Raw genomic sequence first — 19,393 nt, 5'->3', positions numbered from 1 at the left:
GTATTATATCCGATTGTTACGAGTATAAAATAAATGTAGGAATGAGTATATTATTTACGTATACATGATTAGATTGTTCTATACAATGCAAGGGTACGCTCAAGAGATGTGTAGATCTATTTAGAATATGGTTTGTTTTTATATTTCAGGAAGAGCTTATATTACTAGTTTTACATCAAGTCCTAGTAGTAGAAATGTAAATGTGAGTACAGCTATCACATTGACATGTATTGTGCGCGGTACTACATTGTTACCTGTAAATGTTTCCATATCTAGTGTTTCTAGAGAAGGGAATCTAACATACGTCACCAGCTCTTCAAGAAGAAAATTCACTGCATCAACAAAGATACAATGTACCGATTACATGTTTCTCTGTACCGCATACAATGGTTATATTGAAGTTTATACCCACAAGCTGTCTATCAATTTAAAGTGTGAGTATTATAAATACATGTTGTACTAAATTATGCAAATAATGTAGTATATGTACTTTAGTAATAAAAGTTAAACATGCAGAAAACTATTTCGGTTGGTACAAAAATGTTCTTGTCGTCGCTCCTGTCCATTTCTCGTAAATATACCCTTCGTTTATCTCTAGGAAAGCTCGCCGGCCATTTTGATATCGGCAGCATTTCATTCTAACAAATCCTACCAATCAGTAGCCATATTATACTTTTATTTAAAATATACTGTTCATTAAAAATATTTTATTTAATATTATTTTTTATTACATTATATTAAACCGACGTTGAAAAATCAGTAATTGTATCTTTTTAGAATGACAATTTCACCCCCACCCCGACCCCGACCCACCCTGCCACACCCCATTAAAGATGCGTCATTTAAGAGAAGATCGTTTGTCTGGCTTCATTGTTATTATATAATTTTTTAAACATTTATTAACACGACAAGCCCTTAATCAACTTAGAACACCAAGACCATTTAAAAGTTTAATAATAAAAAAGCTAACAAACACTATACGCTACATTTTGTCACAACTTCAAACACTCATAATGTTGCACAGAATAGGGTAATTTGACTACAAATTTTGTTGTATTCATTCTATTATCTATTTTTGAATACTATAAAAAGATCGGTCATCTCTTTATCTAAATCGTATATAATGCATCTTTAATTTATAATTGAAATCGAATATTCTTGTTGAACGTGATCGTCATTAGAAAATATTTTCCATCATTGGAACTGCACATAAATAAATATAAAGCGCATCTGGAAAAGCTGTTCGGGCCTTTAGGAATACGTATACGTGAATATTTTAAAAATTAGTTGGGGTTTTTTTTGTTTATTTAGGTTCAGTGACACTACTACTAGACAAAACAAACACAACGGTTAATGCTACTGTTGGATCTGATCCTGTGTTACGCGCGTATTATGATGGATATCCTTTTTCTAGCTTCACCTGGTACAGACGATTATCACAGGTTGAGGTTAAGATGAACGGGTATAGAACAAGTCAGTCATGGTCCTATGATAGTCATAAATACATTTATCTTCAAATCAATAATGTTTCTCTACAAGATGCTGGACAATACAGTGTTCATATTAATGCTACTGGGAAAGGATTTGTTGTTCTATTCACATTAAACGTAAATCCAGTAATGACATCCAACTGGACAGTTGATGCACTACAACATAACTCTACTATTAAAGCTGAAGCAACCACACTGCCGTTCATTACCGCCGCTGGATTGGGTATTGGTATCGCTGTAGGAGTTATAACCACTCTTCTAGTACAGGGCGTGGTTTTGCTAGTTAGTAGAACTTTGAAATCGCGAGGTAAGTAAGATAAATAGTTTAATTCCTAGGTTGTGATTAATCTGACATATGCAGATAGCGTGACGTCCAATCACATTAGTAGTCACAGTGTTTTATATTTAGCCCCATTCTTTCCCATCAATTAACATTTTGTGAAAATCATGTCGGTGTTTTGATACCTGTAGCAGGAAAAAATGGAATCAAATGAATGCTACTTTTCTGCATGCCAATGTGTACGCGGGACCTCGGTGTTTGTCATACCCGAACGACTAGACACTGTTCCTTATCAGGCTTTCTATCCTCACTGACAAGGGAAAATCACGAAGGAAACTTACGAGTTAGTTCCCCAGCCAACAACCACATCCTGGGTTTTAGTGAGCCAGTGCCTTACTCACATGGGGGTTGGATGGCCGAATGGTTAGCACGTGCGTGCTGAATCATAAAGCCTGTCATTTAGTCAACTGGCGTGGTTTCGAATCCCCGGTTGTATGTGACAAGGAGTAGGGTCCTCCCTTTTCCTCCCACTGCTAAAGACCCCTACGCGCATGCGAATTATTGAAATAAAATTAAACCATACGTTAGTCCCGAAATGACCTAGTTTGTGTCGAGTGGACGTTAAACCCCTCTCTCTCTCGCTCTCTATCTCTCTCTCTCTTATTCACAGAGCCTCAGTAGCCCCCGTATATCCGGAAAGAGACCGAATGGATCTTATCTGTTAACAATATGATCAGTTTAAGCTATATCTTATGCTATGCTATAAGTCACAATAAGGAACAGAACAACAATATGAGCAATTAACGATATCCTAAATGATATACATATCTATTTAAAGATTATTGCATCTTAAGTATTAACAATCAATGATATACATATATATTTATAGATTATTGTTATCTCATATTATTTTTTAACAGCCAATGTAGTTGTAGATGTTAAAGACAAAGAAGCAAAATCAACGAGGTTAGTTTTCTATTTCTTTGTACTTGGACGAATATCTGTTTATATCATCGCACAAATAAATTATTTTGATTCATTTGAAGTGATGTTTTACCCAGATTTAATCTGTTTATTTCTACCGCTCGAGAAAAAATATGCTGTTCCAAATAGGTATCAATATATTCCTTGTTTCCGGAAAACTGGATTACTTACTTAGACGTTGTAGAAAATTCTATATAAGCCTGTTCTGTATGTTTGGACATAATGTAAGAATTCTTCGTTTGTCCTGTTCTTTACATTGCTAACCTTCCGCTTTATCTGTATTTATTTCTAGCACCAACAAAGGCCAACATAAAAACAGAACCAAACAATCAGGTAATATATTCATTTGTAATTTTTCCTGTGAAAGGGCGTACATAAACAAAACAAGATGCTACTCACGGTTTCGAGGAAATGTTTCCAACTTACATTGACTTTTTGCTAATTATAACCATTGTAAATTTTAAATTGGAATTTCCCTCATGACATACTGCATGGCGCGTGATAGTCGTCAGAGCAACACGATGGTCCACAAAGTTGATTATGGATTTTTCAGGTTAATAACTGTTTAAAATAATTTAAATAACATTTAAAGCCAACAGAAAGATTTATCTGTTAGATAATGCATCATTATCGATCTTTTAGTTAATGTATTGTTTGACAAGCATGTTATTATTGTTTTTATTGCAGACTATGACAACACTGCATATAATCCATCAGAAGAGGAAATTTATGAAAATCTGGACGACGGACCAAATCAATCTGCTTAAGAGGACTACAACAGATTGATCATTCTAGGTTCGAAATATTCCAGTTGGACCCCCGTCTTAATCAATGCGCAATTTATTATTTTCTCACCGCCTTTCGGAAAATCTGAGGACTATTCAAATAAGTTCGTCTGTGTGTCTCTCGGTCTGTCTGTATATACCACATTTTAAAACACACTAACGTTGCTTGTAATTTAATTATAATGCTCAAACTTGGTATATAATTGTTCATTGCGTGCATATGTTGGCTTAGTTCGACGAGGAACATTTACCGCTGAGGCTAAGCAGAGTGATAAGCAATTTGATTGTCCGATGTTTTATATAAAAGATCAATGTGCAATTAATTTTGAAAAGGCGGAGGAGATCATCTCACCGTTGGCTTGTTTCTATGGTCATGTGTACAAACATTATGCCAAGTAATTAATGATTGTCATCTATTTATTTTGGGATTGAAATGGGGGACATGATATTTTTGTTTGCAGTTTCTTTATTTATAATTAAATTTGATATTATAATTTTTGTTTGCTGTTTGTTTATTTATAATAAATTTGATATAAAAATTTTTGTTTGCCTGCGGTATTCCCAACATAAATGTCATTGTTTAACTGTCTGAAGTGCTGTCAGTGACCGCTTCCATGATCTCTTAAAAGGTGGCGTGTTTTGAGAATTTTTCATTAACCTTTCTGGAATTGTATGAATCCTATTGATATTCAAAGTCACGAATATATTCGACAGAAATTCATTTTGCCACCAAAGTCAAAGTCTTTATTAGGAATTTATTTTCAAAACCACAAAGGATTTAGATAAAGAGCTGATAGTTCCTGCTATAATAGTTCAAAAATAGATAATGATAATCTAAATGCACATATATATTTTATGAAATTTATGGTGATTCCCAGAACCAACGTCAAACTTGACGTTGTCGCCACCACAGACCCCCCCCCCCCCCATCCCCTTCTTAAGTTCCTGAACACGCCCTTGACTATATGCTTTATTATCTATATTTCCATATGTATAGCTATGGTGTTTTACAGTATTTATAGAAAATATTGGGTTATTTTAAGGAAAGCTTTAAAATCATATTTTACATAATGTGAGAGACAGTGATAGGTGACAGATTAAAATCATCATATGACGCCATGTGTGATACAATCGGAGTGTTCCCACTTTGCCGGTAGGCTTTGATGTCAAATTTTGCCGCTAATCCAGAGTTATAATCCTAGAACAATGGTGTTATAAACTATAGTCCATATCTTTTTTATGAATAAAACTGTATTGATTTTAACAAATTTAACTTTTATCAAATAACATTAAATAATTTACACATATAAAAATGTGGTAAGAACATCATTCTTGGGGGGGGGGGGGGGGGTAGAACGTGCGCGCTGTATCATAAAGCCTGTCACTGAGTCAACTGGCGTGGTTTCGAATCCCTGGTTGTACGTGACAAGGATTAGGGTCGCCTGTCCAACCTCGTGAGTTTTCTCCGGGTCCTCCGGTTTCCTCCCACTGCTAAAGACCCCTACGCGCAAGCGAATTATTGAAATAAAATTAAATCATATGTTAGTCCCGAAATGACCTAGTTTGTGTCGAGTGGACGTTAAACCCAATTTCTTTCTCTCTCTCCCTCTAGTTCTTGAGTGACTACTTTTAGTTTTAAGATCAATTAAAGGATTAACAGTCTGCCGGCATAGTGGGACCATACTATTTTTTAATTTAACAAATGCCCAACGGCTGGCATATCTATAGTGGTCAAGTTAGATGATACGTTGACCGCTAGCTGTGTTAACTACAATGTGTTCAGTTGTCACACATCAATTTTCCTGTAACCTGCTATGTGATTATCGTAAGATAATCGTATGTTCTTTTGTTCAGTATCATTAATGAATGTACCATTTAATTATAAATTCTCTTAGGGGTTGGGATGGCCTAGTGGTCTAGATTGTCACGCTTCGACTTCTAGTTGGCCGGTCACCTCTCTGGCTTGCGGCTGTGGTTTCGATCCCAGGTGTGAGCGTATGTGGCTTGGAGAAAGGGGCGCCTTCTCAACCTCGTGGGTTTACTCCGGGTACTCCGGTTTCCTCCCACAGCAAAGACCCCTGCGCGTGCGCTAAGATCATTAAAATGAACTTGTCTGCGATATCACCTTCGGTGGAAGCGGACGTTAAACGCTAAGAACAACAAGGGATATAAAACAGACGAGCTTTGGTTGCTCACCAGAGAAGGGTCTCTCATATACCATTGTATAATAATCTTTTATTTCTGTTAACCCAAAACAATTTTATACATACATAACCAGTCAAAATTACTAATAAGGGCGATAACTCATATTATTATTCCTTATAACTTTGTTGAAAGTTGATCGGTTTGTAAACAGAAAGACCAAGTAGTTTAGGTTTTAATTCACGTACTATTCGAATATACTGAAATATTTAACTTTAAACGTTATAAGTATTTTATTAATTTTTGTATAACCATAGATTTAAATAAATAAATAAAAAGAATATGTTATATAAATATATAATCTGTATCGTCAATAAAACTCACAAATCACCATAGATTTTTCGATTGATTTTATTTTAATCTCCCTCTCTACGACTTTAACTTTAACCACAGGGAGCCATCGTGGCTAAGTTGGTAAGACGCTGGCTCGCCTAGTCGTTCGGATGGGGCGAAAAACAGAGGTCCCGTGTACATATTAACGTGCATTTAAAAGAGTCCGTAGCAGTTGTAATTCGATATAAGAGTAGGGAGCAGCGTCGCTGTTCGGGCAAAATGTCCCTCATAGCACATTGTATGGCCGGAGTATAACAGTGGGGTGTTAAACCCCATTACTATTCATATTATTAACTACAGATTTCAGATCTGAGAAAAGTATTTAAGAGGTTGACCACGGAAATTGTGAGATATGCAAAAGTGAAGTAGTGTACGAAGGATTAAGCAAAAACGTAAACCTATGCCACGTGTGTCCGGTTGAATTATCTGTATTATTGTCATAGTAACTGATTATTATTGGTTAGATAGAAGTCATGCGGTTATGCACGATGGTGGGTGCCTGACGTCCGTATATTGTTTTCACCGGTCTTGTTGTTTATTGTGTTGTAGAGATGTAAACTTTGTTGTAGACTGTTTTGAAAGCTGTCCTGTATTGTCTACATGAGTTGAATCGACAATAAACCAAATTACATGACAACCAGCGTTCGAACTAATGATTACAGAGCGCCCTTCGACTTCGTCATGGCGAGGTACTATCAAGCAACCACATAGATTTGTGAAAACACAAGGACTCGTGAGTAGAGTGAGAATGTTAGAATGTCATGAAGATTTTATTGAATATCTTCCTACTGTCATTTGTGTGCAGTGCAGCAGATGTTACTCTGGATAGAACTAATGAGAATGTTACCAATCGCCCATTCAATGAGTATGACAGAAGAATCGTGCTGATTGTAATTATGGAAGACGATACGGGTCATAATGGCGATACTCCCCCAAACGGGGCCGGTGTTGCTGAAAATGAGAATGAACAACCCCCAATCGAGTAGGTGAGCAACAAGAAAACAATGTAGAACAGAATGACATTGATCAATCGCCAAATAACGTGATTCCTGTAGATAACACAGCTAATCATGAAGCACCGAAAGAAAACCATAAAAATAGCTTTGGTCAAAGTCTTAAAGATAAAATTGAAATTCAGTGCATGTTAGAAACCCTGAAAGATAGAACCAGAATTGAAGAACGGAAACAAGATATAAAAGGAAGAATAGAATTAGAAGCTGCCGAATTAGAATTTCGTCGAGCAACAGAAAAGGCTGATTTTTTACGAAGAAAGTTAGAATTAAAGGCCCAAGAAACTGGTTAGAACGGAAGGAAGAAGAATTAATTTTAAAGTCAAAACTTTAGGCTGCAAGAGAATTGAATCGTCGTTTAAAACAGAAACCAGTTGTTAGCGATTTCATGTTTTCTGAAACTGAAAGAAGCATGACAAGATTAACTCCTATCAAAAACTCTAATTCAGATAATCGTGTGAATGATCAAGAAACATTTCGTATTCCTAGCCAGCCTAATTTCGTGAATGCTACAAGTGACTTTGTAGAACCAGTGAACCCCAGCCCACCCCCTCGTTCTGATCACGCGCAATACACGCCCGTAAATAGGCCTAGTAAGGTGGCGATACTAAATAAGCTGACCGAGAACCAAAGAGAATTCTCCTTGCCTTCAACTGACATTGAGATATTTGATGGAACAGATATTTTGTCATTTAGTACCTTCGTGAAAAACTTTAAGTATGTCATTGAAAGTAAACCCAGCATCATGCCAGAAAATTAGAATATTTGATTAAGTATACCAAAGCTATTAATCCAGCAATGTCCACTCATTGACCCACCAGAGCATGGTTATGATCTCGCCTGGATGTTATTGAAGCGAGAGTATGGACAAACCCCAATATTGGCAGCTGCATACCGAAGTAAGGCTGAAGAGTGGCCCAAGATTAATGTAGGTGATAAACTCGCCATAAGAAAATTGGCTGTGTTCATCCTCAACTGCTGTAATGCGAAAATTGGAACCTAGAAATGAACAGCATGGACAGTTTTGAGTATTAGAAATTACTGGCGTTAAAGTTACCATTGTCCTGGCAACAAAGCTGGATTGATACTGTTGGAAGGTTACGTGAAGTTGATAACCGCTCTCCAACATTGGACGATTTTGAGTCGTTTGTTGGTCATTTGTCCAGAAATGAGAATGACCCACGCGTTGCAGGTCTTGGATACCAACGTCGCGCCGCGCCAAGTATGTCATTGAAAGTAAACCCAGCATCATGCCAGAAAATTAGAATATTTGATTAAGTATACCAAAGCTATTAATCCAGCAATGTCCACTCATTGACCCACCAGAGCATGGTTATGATCTCGCCTGGATGTTATTGAAGCGAGAGTATGGACAAACCCCAATATTGGCAGCTGCATACCGAAGTAAGGCTGAAGAGTGGCCCAAGATTAATGTAGGTGATAAACTCGCCATAAGAAAATTGGCTGTGTTCATCCTCAACTGCTGTAATGCGAAAATTGGAACCTAGAAATGAACAGCATGGACAGTTTTGAGTATTAGAAATTACTGGCGTTAAAGTTACCATTGTCCTGGCAACAAAGCTGGATTGATACTGTTGGAAGGTTACGTGAAGTTGATAACCGCTCTCCAACATTGGACGATTTTGAGTCGTTTGTTGGTCATTTGTCCAGAAATGAGAATGACCCACGCGTTGCAGGTCTTGGATACCAACGTCGCGCCAACACACAATTAGCCCAGAGAAGCTATCCTACTCACTTGGTTCGACCTAAACGAGTTATGGCTTCTGTGACAAGGGAGAATAGTTCCGGTACCCAGAATACTAAACCTGAGAATTTAGCCAAGACACCACCTTGTACTTACTGTGGTCGAGAAAGCAAGCACTCCCTGTTAGAATGTTGTAGATTTGGTGCCTTATCACCAGAAGAGAGATCGTCTTTTTGTTTTAAAGGTGGACTTTGTTTTTTATGCTTGAACAGTGGGCATAGGAAACAGAACTGTATATTTCCTGAATCTGCAAGATGCACAAAGTGTCAGATATCCCACCCCACAATTCTCCATGATCACAGAAGACAATAGCAGAAATAAATGACTAATGACCCTACCGATGACTAATGTGACTTCCAGTTGTTCTTTGACAGTAACCTGTAGTACCAGTGGTGCAGAAATTGCCTCTAACGGTGATCCACTAATGGCTAATAAGATCCAAGATAACCGGTGATAGCGTGACAACTTACGCATTTGTTGATAATGTTTCTAGTGCAGAATTCGTGACACCAGATTACACAACCGCTTTGAAAGTTCGGTGTAGACCTGTGACTCTTAACGTGAAAACTTTGAACGGTGAACAAGCTGTTAAGACTGAAATTGTGACCGATATCTTACAAATTAGAGACTTGAATGGTACTCATTTTATTGACTTGCCGTCACCTTACCTGCAAGGCAAGATGCCCGTTACCGCGTCTGATGCCCCTTCTTAGAATGACAGAGTAAAAATATCAACATTTTCAAGGAATTTCTGTTCCTGATGTTCGTGAAATTCAGATCCCTAACGTTTCCATCATGATTGGAATTAACGTGCCAGCTGCGACCACACCCTTAGAACTCGCAACAGGTAAATTAGGTGAACCCTGTGGAATAAAGTCACCTCTTGGGTGGCTGTTCTATGGATTTAATAAGATAAAAGACGTGAAAGTGAACCATGTGAAAGTTAACTTTTGTAGTCTTGATGCTAGATTAGAATACTAGGTCAAACGATATTTAAACCTTGAATTTGGCGAACGTTTGTGTGACAACACACTGAACTTGTCTGTTGAAGATAAACAGTTTGTACAAATTGTGAGCCAATCTGTTGTGTTAAAAGATGGTCATTTTGAAACAAGACTTCCTTTTCGGAATCCAAGCCAACTTGTTCCGAACAATAAACTACAAGCCGAAATGTACGTTTTTCGACTAAAGCGTCGTCTGATGATGAACAGTTCATTACTTGAACAATATGCAGATTTCATGGACAACCTGAAGAACAAGAACTATTGTGAGAAGATTCCGCCTAAAGATTTAGCCAGGAACGATGAAAGGGTATGGTACATTCCTTACCATCCTGTAACACACCCAAAGAAACCTAACAAGGTAGGAGTTGTCTTTAATGGAATATCTTTGAGAGGGGTTTTACATAGGCTAAGCCTGTTCCCCAATCCCATTCAGACAACCTGAATAAAAATATTGTTTAAAAAAATAAAATATCTTTGAAAACTCTTTTATTGCAAGGTCCCGACCTTATAAACACCCTTTTAGGGATCCTCTTAAGATAGCGAGAGGATTTTATAGCTGTTATGGCGGATATTGAAGCCATGTTTTATCAGGTCCGTGTGAACAAATCAGACATTTACATGTTGAGATTTCCATTCCATGGTGGCCCAACAGTGACTTAAGTCAACCTTTAACAGAATATAGAATGATGGTACATCTTTTTGGAGCTGTCAGCTCCCCCAGTTGCCTTAGAGTATCAGCATCTTTATAGGCAAGAACTAACCCGCGGTATAGAATAGGACTTTTATGTAGACGATTTCCTGAAATCTCTACCTACTGTAACAGAGATCAGTAATAGTAAAGAATTACTTCAGACCGTTCCATTAGAAAAGAGAGAAGACGGATTTAAGAATCTAGATTTCGATATCGACAGTCTTCCAGTTAAACGTGCTCTTGGCATACAGTGGTCTGTTGAAACTGATATGATAGAATTTAGTGTCAACATGTGTCCATCGTGAGCTCGGTGTACGACCCTTTTGGAATCGCTGCTCCTTTCATCCTGAAAGCCAAGATTATTCTACAAGCTTTATGCAGAGAGAAGCTGTCTTGGGATTAGTCCATTCCTCTTCATCATTATCGCGAATGGAATAAGTGGATTGATGATTTGAAGAAAAATTTAGAAACTGTGAATCTTTCAAGAAGTATTAAACCTAGTGACTTTGGAGCTGTTGTTAGCACACAGTTACATCATATTGCTGACGCGAGCCAGCTCGGATATGGATCAGTGACTTATGTACGACTAGAAAATGAAGCCGGTGTAATTCATACATCATTCTTGATTGGCAGATCCAGGGTGGCCCCGATCAAACTACATACGGTAGTAAAGCTTGAACTTGCTGCAGCAACAACAATAGTGAGAGTCAACAACATGCTGCAACGAGACATTTCTATTCCAATAGACAAGTGTTTCTTCTGGACTGATAGTCAAACAATTCTTAAATACATTAGTAACGAGACAACCAGACATCAAGTGTTCGTTGCGAATAGACTCGCAATTATACATGATGGGTCGACTGATGATCAACGGCGCTACATTCCGTCCGCTCAAAACCAATCTGATCACGCATCCAGAAGTCTTAGTGTTCGTGAATTAGTGACTAGAAATTGGTTGAAAGCCCTTGAGTTTCTAAATCGCCCAATCACTGATTGGCCCCAAAACCTCTCGATGAAAGCAGATGACACTAGTAGAAACTGCAATAAACTCCTTCCTTATTATTAAGACAGCTTAAGACTAACGCGATCTATTTCATGGTGGATCCGTCTTAAACAAATACTTCGCCTTAGATCGAAAAATCTAGAAGTTCCCGATTCCGTAAAGGACAAACATTTAAGTGTAGATGAAGAGCGCACTTCTGAAACGGTGATTTTGAAATTTGTACAAGAACACTCATTTCCAAATGAATTGAGAGCCTTAAAGAATCGTGCAATAGTCAAGAGTAACAGTTATATTGCAAATTTAGATCCGATAATTAATGAAGGGCTTATGAAAGTAGTCGGTAGACACCGTAATGCTGTGATACCACATAATGCTAAACACCCGATTATTTTGCCAAAAGATGCTCACGTGACTTTATTGGTAGTTAGACATTCACATTCAAAAATAGGTCACCAAGGAAGAAATCACACCCTTGCTTATGTTCGTCAAAAGTTTTGGATTGTGAAAGGTGGTGTTTTAATCAAGAACTTAGTCAAAAACTGTGTACTTTGTAGAAAGTATCAGAAGAGCTAAGGGGAGCAGAAAATGTCCGATTTGCCATCCCCCCGCGTCAAACCAGATTGGCCAGCATTTACAAGAGTTGGACTACATTATTTCGGACCATTTCAAGTGAAATGTGACAGATCCCTTAAGAAACTATACGGTATTTATTTTCCTGCATGTCTTCTCTTGCTATCCATATTGAGATAGGTGACTCGTTAGACACAAGTTCCTGCATTGGTTCTTTGCGTCGTTTCATAGCACACCATGGACCAATAAGTGATTTATATTCCGATCACGGAACAAATCTCGTTGGTGCGAACAACGAATTGAGATCGAAATAAAGTGTGGCTTAGAATGGCATTTAACCCACATGTGGCATCCCATCATGGAGGTGTGTGGGAGCGCCAAATCAGATCTGTTAAAAAAGTTCTCCAATCCTTATTAAATGAACAGTTTCTCAGAACCTCTCAAACAGATGAGCAATTAAGGACATTCATGTGTGAAGTCGAATCTGTTGTAAACAGTAGACCCTTGATTAAAGTTTCAGACGACATTAATGATTTTAGTGTGATAACTTCAAATAGTTTTAATGATTTTAGTGTGATAACTTCAAATAGTTTAGTGTTATACAGCCTTCAACTACTATTCCGCGTGGTGTTTTCTCTCCCGAGGATCAGTATTCTCGCCGTAGATGGGGACAAATGCAATATTTTTCAGATTTGTTCTGGAAAAGGTGGACCAGGGAATATTTACCCAACCTACAACGTTGACAAAAATGGCTTAAACCTTTGAGGAATTTTCAGAATGGTGATGTAACGTTAATTGTAGATGAATCTCTTCCGCGAGGCTTATGGCTGTTTGGATTAATCATCGAAACAAATAAAGATAAACATGATAATGTTAGAAGTGTGAAATTAAAGACAAAATCGAGAACGTTAGTGAGACCAATATCTAAGTTATGTTTAATCTTAGAACAAGAAAATGGAGATAGACCCTAAATGTGAAATTTAATAACTAATTTTTTAGTGTATATCCGTTACACCGTGAATCGTGAAAGTTAGTTTACTGAATTTGTTAGTGTGTATCCGCTACACTGTGAAATGTGAAATTTAGTAGGCTCATGTCCGTGAACCCTGCCCATTAGAACTATAACTGTAATTTTGTGAATTCCGTATTCGCTTATAACACTGTGAAATATATAACTTTGATTTGTGAACTCCGTATTCACCATCGCATTTGTTTAGAAGGCTGTCGTACAGCATCAAGTGGACTGTAGTTTGTGAATTACGTGGCGATAAATGAACTAAGAATATTAAGAACTGTAGAATTATAAACGTTTGAGTTGTAGCTAAAGCATTACAAATTGATACTGTAGTGATGATATTAACAATAGAATCTTTGGATTAAAATAAATGTTTCTATTAAAAAAAAAGATAGCCTATATGCCCTCGATTGTAGGACTCTGGGGCATATATCACATCATTTTTGTTTCAAAGTATGAAATACAGATCTGTGTTTCAGATCCATTACCAATTCCATGATAGGAGTGATAGTAGGTGTAGTGATATTATTTATCACTATTATAATGGTGATAGTTATTATTGTTTGTTCTTTTCAGGGGGTGGGGTGGATGGCCGAATGGTTAGCATGTGCGCACTGTATCATACGTGGTTTCGATTCCCCGGTTGTACGTGACAAGGAGTAGGGTCGCCTATCCAACCTCGTGGGTTTTCTCCGGGTCCTCCGGTTTCCTCTCACTGTTAAAGATACCTACGCGCAAGCGAATTATGTAAATAAAATTAAACCATATGTTAGTCCCGAAATGACCTAGTTTGTGTCGAGTGGACGTTAAACCCCATTTCTCTCTCCCTCTCTTTGTTCGTTCCGTAACCAGCAACCAGCAAACCATGGTCATGTTATTACAACCCCAAACACAGCTGTAGTATATTGTAGTACGTATTTATTAACACTTACGTTTCTTGAGATATAGGAATGTGATATTGTACAAGTAGCCTTCGTTTTTATTAACCCAAAGGCCGACATTTAATTTGGAACTGGATAATCAGCATTTGTAATTTTGTCCGACGAATTATTTTCAGATCTTGAATGGAAAAGGGGCATATTTTCGTAAGACAATATCACATTTTAAATTATTCCTCGTGCCATTCATTTCAGCTATGAAATTAAATGGGGTTTAACGTCCTACGACGCTAACCTACACCCACTGGCAAGGGGAAACCACACTTACGTTCTCTTTGCTGATAAAGAAATGAAATGAAATGAAATGGGATTTAACGTCCTACTGTTCTGCTCCTAAACTGGGCTAATGAAGACGGGCGCACGCCATACAGTGTGCTATGAGGGACATTTTGCCTTACGGCACATGTCTCAATATGCATTATGTAAGATTTATATAAAGGGCTGACAGTTCTCACTATAATAGAAACAATTTATAATTTATATAACATTTGAGGTCATTATAATATGCATTAGGCAGATTTAGCTCTTGAATAGTGCATCATTAATGACGGACATGAACTACAACGCAGGCGATAGACCATTTGGGAGCAACGGTGGCGCAGTAAGACGTTGGCTCGGTAAACTGGAGGACCCGTGTTCGATCCCTGTGTTAACTGAAGCAGTCCTCGGTTTTTCCGGCGTGATTGCCCGTTGTCTGTGGTGCAGGACGGAGGGACTGAAAAAGGGACAATGTATACCCGATCAGAAGGGACACGAAACCGAGATCACGTGTACCAGTTGGCGTGAACGTAAAAGAACCCTTGGCAAATAGTGATAACCCGCGCCAACAGTGAGTGACTTGATCAAATCTTTGAAGGTTGAAGATAATCTCATCTCGGATCATTATTGTGTTATTAGTGAACTGATTTCCGCAAAACCAAAACCAAAAAGAACTTTAATTTCCTATCGCGATACAAAGAATTTGAGCGTTGAAGATTTTAAAACATCGATAACAAGTAGTAAACTTTAAGATCGTGTCCAGGAAATTCCCGATGTACTTGATCAGATTAAACTTTATAATGCAGTACTAACAAACATACTTGATGAACATGCTCCAGTCGTAACAAGAAACATTATTTTACGACCGAATAGAAAATGGTTTTCAGATGACATTCGACAGTCAAAGATTGACCGACGTAAAGCTGAAAAACGATGGCGTAAATCTAAACTTGAAATTGATCGAGACTTATATAAACAAGCAAGAAATGAAACTAACAGTCTTATCTCTTCGTCAAAACGCAGTTACATTTCCAATAGCTTTATCCAAAATAAGAAAACCCCACGTCAAATCTATAAGCTGACTTCCAGTTTCTTAAAGAACCAAGGCCACAGATTTCAAAATACAAGTACTAAGTTAACCGAAAAGTTCTCAAAATTCGTTCCGAATTTCCTGATCATATATCTACTGCCTTGTCTGAAGAAAAACCCTTCGCTGGTTCACCCCTTACAATTTTTTCTCCTGCTTCTAATAAGGAACTCAAGGATTTGATAAGTAAATCTTCGTCCTCTTCATGCAACCTTGACCAATACCAACATGGTTACTTAAACTGTGTATAAATGAACTCTTACCAATAATTACACATATTGTTAATACATCAATTATGCATGGTAATGTAAGTCAGTTCACAAAAATCGACCATGTTAAACCGCTACTGAAGAAACCAAATCTAGACCCGAATAACTTTAAGAACTTTCGACCTGTGTCTAATCTGTCATACATATCAAAATTAATTGAGAAAGTTATATCCACGAGACTAAAACAACATTTTGTTATTAACAATCTTGATGACCAATTTCAATCAGCATACAAGAAGGGTCAGGGTGATATCGTAGACAAGAGTCTGAAATCATCTGTGCCACCCATTTATATTGTTGTTCGTTCTTGGAAGCGGGACCATAGTTCAATTGTACACATATTCCTACGGTTACGACTATCAGGTATCATTCTGAAGTCAAGATTGGATTCATTGTCTGTTTGCTAACGTTGATGAGGTCCCTACGTCTGCAATTTACGGTATATCTCAGTTTCAGGAAAAGCTCTCTTTTTTAGTAATCTCAAAGTCATTAATAGCAGACAACAGACGAAAATCTGACTTTAATACTAGCAACTGGGAATACACCCGGAAATTGGTATCCCCAGTCTTGTTTTTAAGTAGAGCACCAACACGTGGAACTATGTGGTTGTCGATAGGAGCATGTATGGTGTAAATCTGGTAAAATATTTCAGGTGCAACTTTAGTGGTTTCATCAGCAAACCGATGATCGGTTGAGGTCGGGACCCTCAGGTTGGTCACTGTTGAATACAGTAAAATTCCACCTGGATTGTTTGTACCACTGCCAGACAGAAGGAAAGATTCCCCATTAAAATATTCTTTGTATTGGTCCGGTATTTTCATGGCCTGTTGAGTTGGTGGTAGAGGTACCAGCTTTCCTGATAGTAGTCTTGAAACATCTTATAGTACGTTTGAGGTGTCTAATAGGTGGAAGACGGGAAACGGTTCTTTCTGGTAGTTTTGAGACTGCAGCAGTGACAATTGGTTCTGCAATCTCTTGAGTTCCAGTGGATTTACTCTTTATGTTATTTTTCACCCCAAAAATCATTTGACGTACTGGGTCACCAGCATCAGTTTGTTCACTTTTTCTGACTGGCTGACCTCTTCCCTCTGGATCTTTACTGTGGTTTTGCATTTACCATGTCCGCGTTTCTCGCATTACCAGACAACAGCACCATTAGCAAGGACTTTTGCAAATTTACTGTTCATTTTATTATAAACATTGTGCTCAATTTTCAATTGTGCTTATTTATGATTAACTGTGAAATAAAATTAACAGCTATGTTATAATGTTTTGATAATGATTAATGTATAGATACATTATAGTGTGCATTCATCAATTAATAAACTATATTAAAAATAAATAAAATCACTGACAATAAGATTTACAGTTATGTTTTTATAATGATTACATATAATGGTGATGAAAAACGTCGAGGGTTTCTTAATACCTAAAGAGTTCCTGTGACTGTTCAGGTGTAACTGTTAAACTAGGTGTGGCACTGATTGGTCCACTTATAAAAAAAACATTCACTGGACTGCACTGACATACTTGTGGAGACTTCAAAGGACATAGATGTAGCACCTCCGAAACAATTCTGATGATAAAATTTTGATATTTGTTTGTTTTCATCAGGGCTATATGACCACCCCCTCCCCACCCCATGCCAAAAGTGCTCTGGTACTAATGCAATCAGTCAAATATTCTCCATAATGAGGTACAGATACTTTTATTACTTTCTTTGAAAGTAATAAAATGGGCGTTGGAACTTGATCTTTCAGGTTATTGCAAATACTTTGAGTTTGGACTAATAGTGTATTTTTCAGTCATGGCCGAGGCGTCTAATTTGCATATTCTATATTATGCAATACCACTGTGATGTTCTCCTAGTGTTTATCGGTACCCTTGACCCTGAAATTATGAGCGTAGATACTGGTTTCATGGAGCTAAGTAAAAGAGTTTCAGATTTAGGGGGAAATATAAGTTTTTCACTAATGGCGGCTGTTAATTTGCATATTGTGCATTATGTAATAAAGTGATTATATTCTAAATGTGTTTATTTGCTTCCCAGGCCACGCAAACATGGCTTTAGAAACAATTTCCACCAAATTTGAACATTTAATAGCCAAGTTATAGCATTAAGTCAATTTTTGAAATATAAAATTATGCTAATTAGCATATTACGCAATTTGACCCATTTCCACCCAAAATATTTTGGAAAATTTTTGGGATGTTGTTTAGGGGACTATATTGAAAAGCATCCTAGTGAAATTAATTCTGTTGCAATTTGTTTTGGGTCTAACCCCAGATTGACTGGACTATATGGGCCTACCAGGTACTGGGCCTGTTTGGTGTGGATACATAAGGTTGGTTTGGAACGGTTTTAATCTTATGGATATCATGGATTTCATTAAGATTTTCACGTCTGCATTAATTAAGCTAATTGGTCTCCAATTAGTCGGTTGAGTTTTATTTTTTTACGGATTTTGGAATTAGTTTTATTACCAAGAATAGGTAATTTTCCATCTTCGAAGTCAAGAATTTGGTACATTGATCCTTACCATTGACCAGTGCTTTCTGTAAAATCCAACATTAAGCCTGTTATTACCTGGCGGTTTGTCGTGTTTGAATGATTTGAGAGCAGTTTGACATTCAAACATGTGTTCAAATATATCATTTACTGGGTGTTTATTATTATTCATTACTAAAATATTTTGTGTTTGTATTGATTTACTGGTTTGTGAATACAGTTTTTCATACAATTTATAAATTCCAAACTGTATTTTTATTACAGGTGGAAATCATTTCGTTATTGTCATAAGTCAGTTGTTGAATAACAGTGTTTATTTTCTTTCTTGTTTCTATTCCGAGGAAACATTTTGTATTTGCTTCTTCTTGGGCGCTGTATCATAAGGCCTGTCATTACGTCAAGTTTTTTCTACGTTTTTTTTTCCTGCAACACGTGCACTATTAATGTGTTTAATTACTAAATGCTATTTAAACACCAACCTCGTGGGTTTTCTCCGGGTCCTCCCATTTCCTTCCACTGCTAAAGACCCCTACGCGCAAGCGAATTATTGAAATAAAATTAAACCATATGTTAGACCCTAAATGATCTCTCTATCTCTCTCTCTCTCTCTTTCTCTCTCTCTCATTTGAGCACGTAGTTTCCTTCTCATTGTTCAATTTAGTTTTCACCTCCTCAATACAATTCAAAATGTTTTCAATATATTGTTTACCGTTGGTACTAACTAGTGTATTCTCATGTTGATTAAACTCGTTATTCAAAAATTCTTTAAGTGTTTGTTTACGTTTGCTGTACAATATTTTGTCATTTTATTTTTATACGTCTACATTCATAATGTTGACGTTTATTGCCGTCGCCTCTGCAATTCTTAATGGATTGCCTTGAAACTTTGCATACGTATTCTTTATAGCCTAAGGATGATCCCTGTTACTCGTCTACAGGCTAATTAATGCATGCCCGACACCCAGGGGTAGAGCCACGCCCAATTTTTTAATGTTTGGTTGTCGTTTTCAGGCCGCATATCTTAACGGACCATCTTGAAACTTTGCATACTTATTCCTTAGTGTGGCATACTTATTCCTTAGTGTTGCATGCCAACCCCCAGGGGTACAGCCAAGCCCATTTTCTGTTTGTGTGTCGCCTACAGGCCGCAATTCTTAAAGGATCGTTTTGAATACTTTTCATACTTATTCCGTATACCCT

The 19,393-nt window shown here is 37.3% G+C and overlaps 1 long non-coding RNA gene across 1 annotated transcript; it reads left to right on the top strand.

Annotated features, from left to right (window-relative positions):
• Positions 1–156: 156 nt before the first annotated feature.
• On the top strand, positions 157–4,875 carry LOC126825000 (uncharacterized). Its single transcript, XR_007681737.2, has 5 exons — positions 157–434; positions 1,312–1,797; positions 2,691–2,736; positions 3,047–3,087; positions 3,442–4,875. It is a non-coding gene; the product is annotated as an uncharacterized LOC126825000 (long non-coding RNA).
• Positions 4,876–19,393: the final 14,518 nt, after the last annotated feature.

This window comes from Patella vulgata, chromosome 6 (genome assembly GCF_932274485.2).
Source record: "Patella vulgata chromosome 6, xgPatVulg1.2, whole genome shotgun sequence".
Taxonomy (NCBI): Eukaryota; Metazoa; Mollusca; class Gastropoda; family Patellidae; genus Patella; species Patella vulgata.
This window is presented reverse-complemented; position numbering and strand designations above follow the sequence as displayed.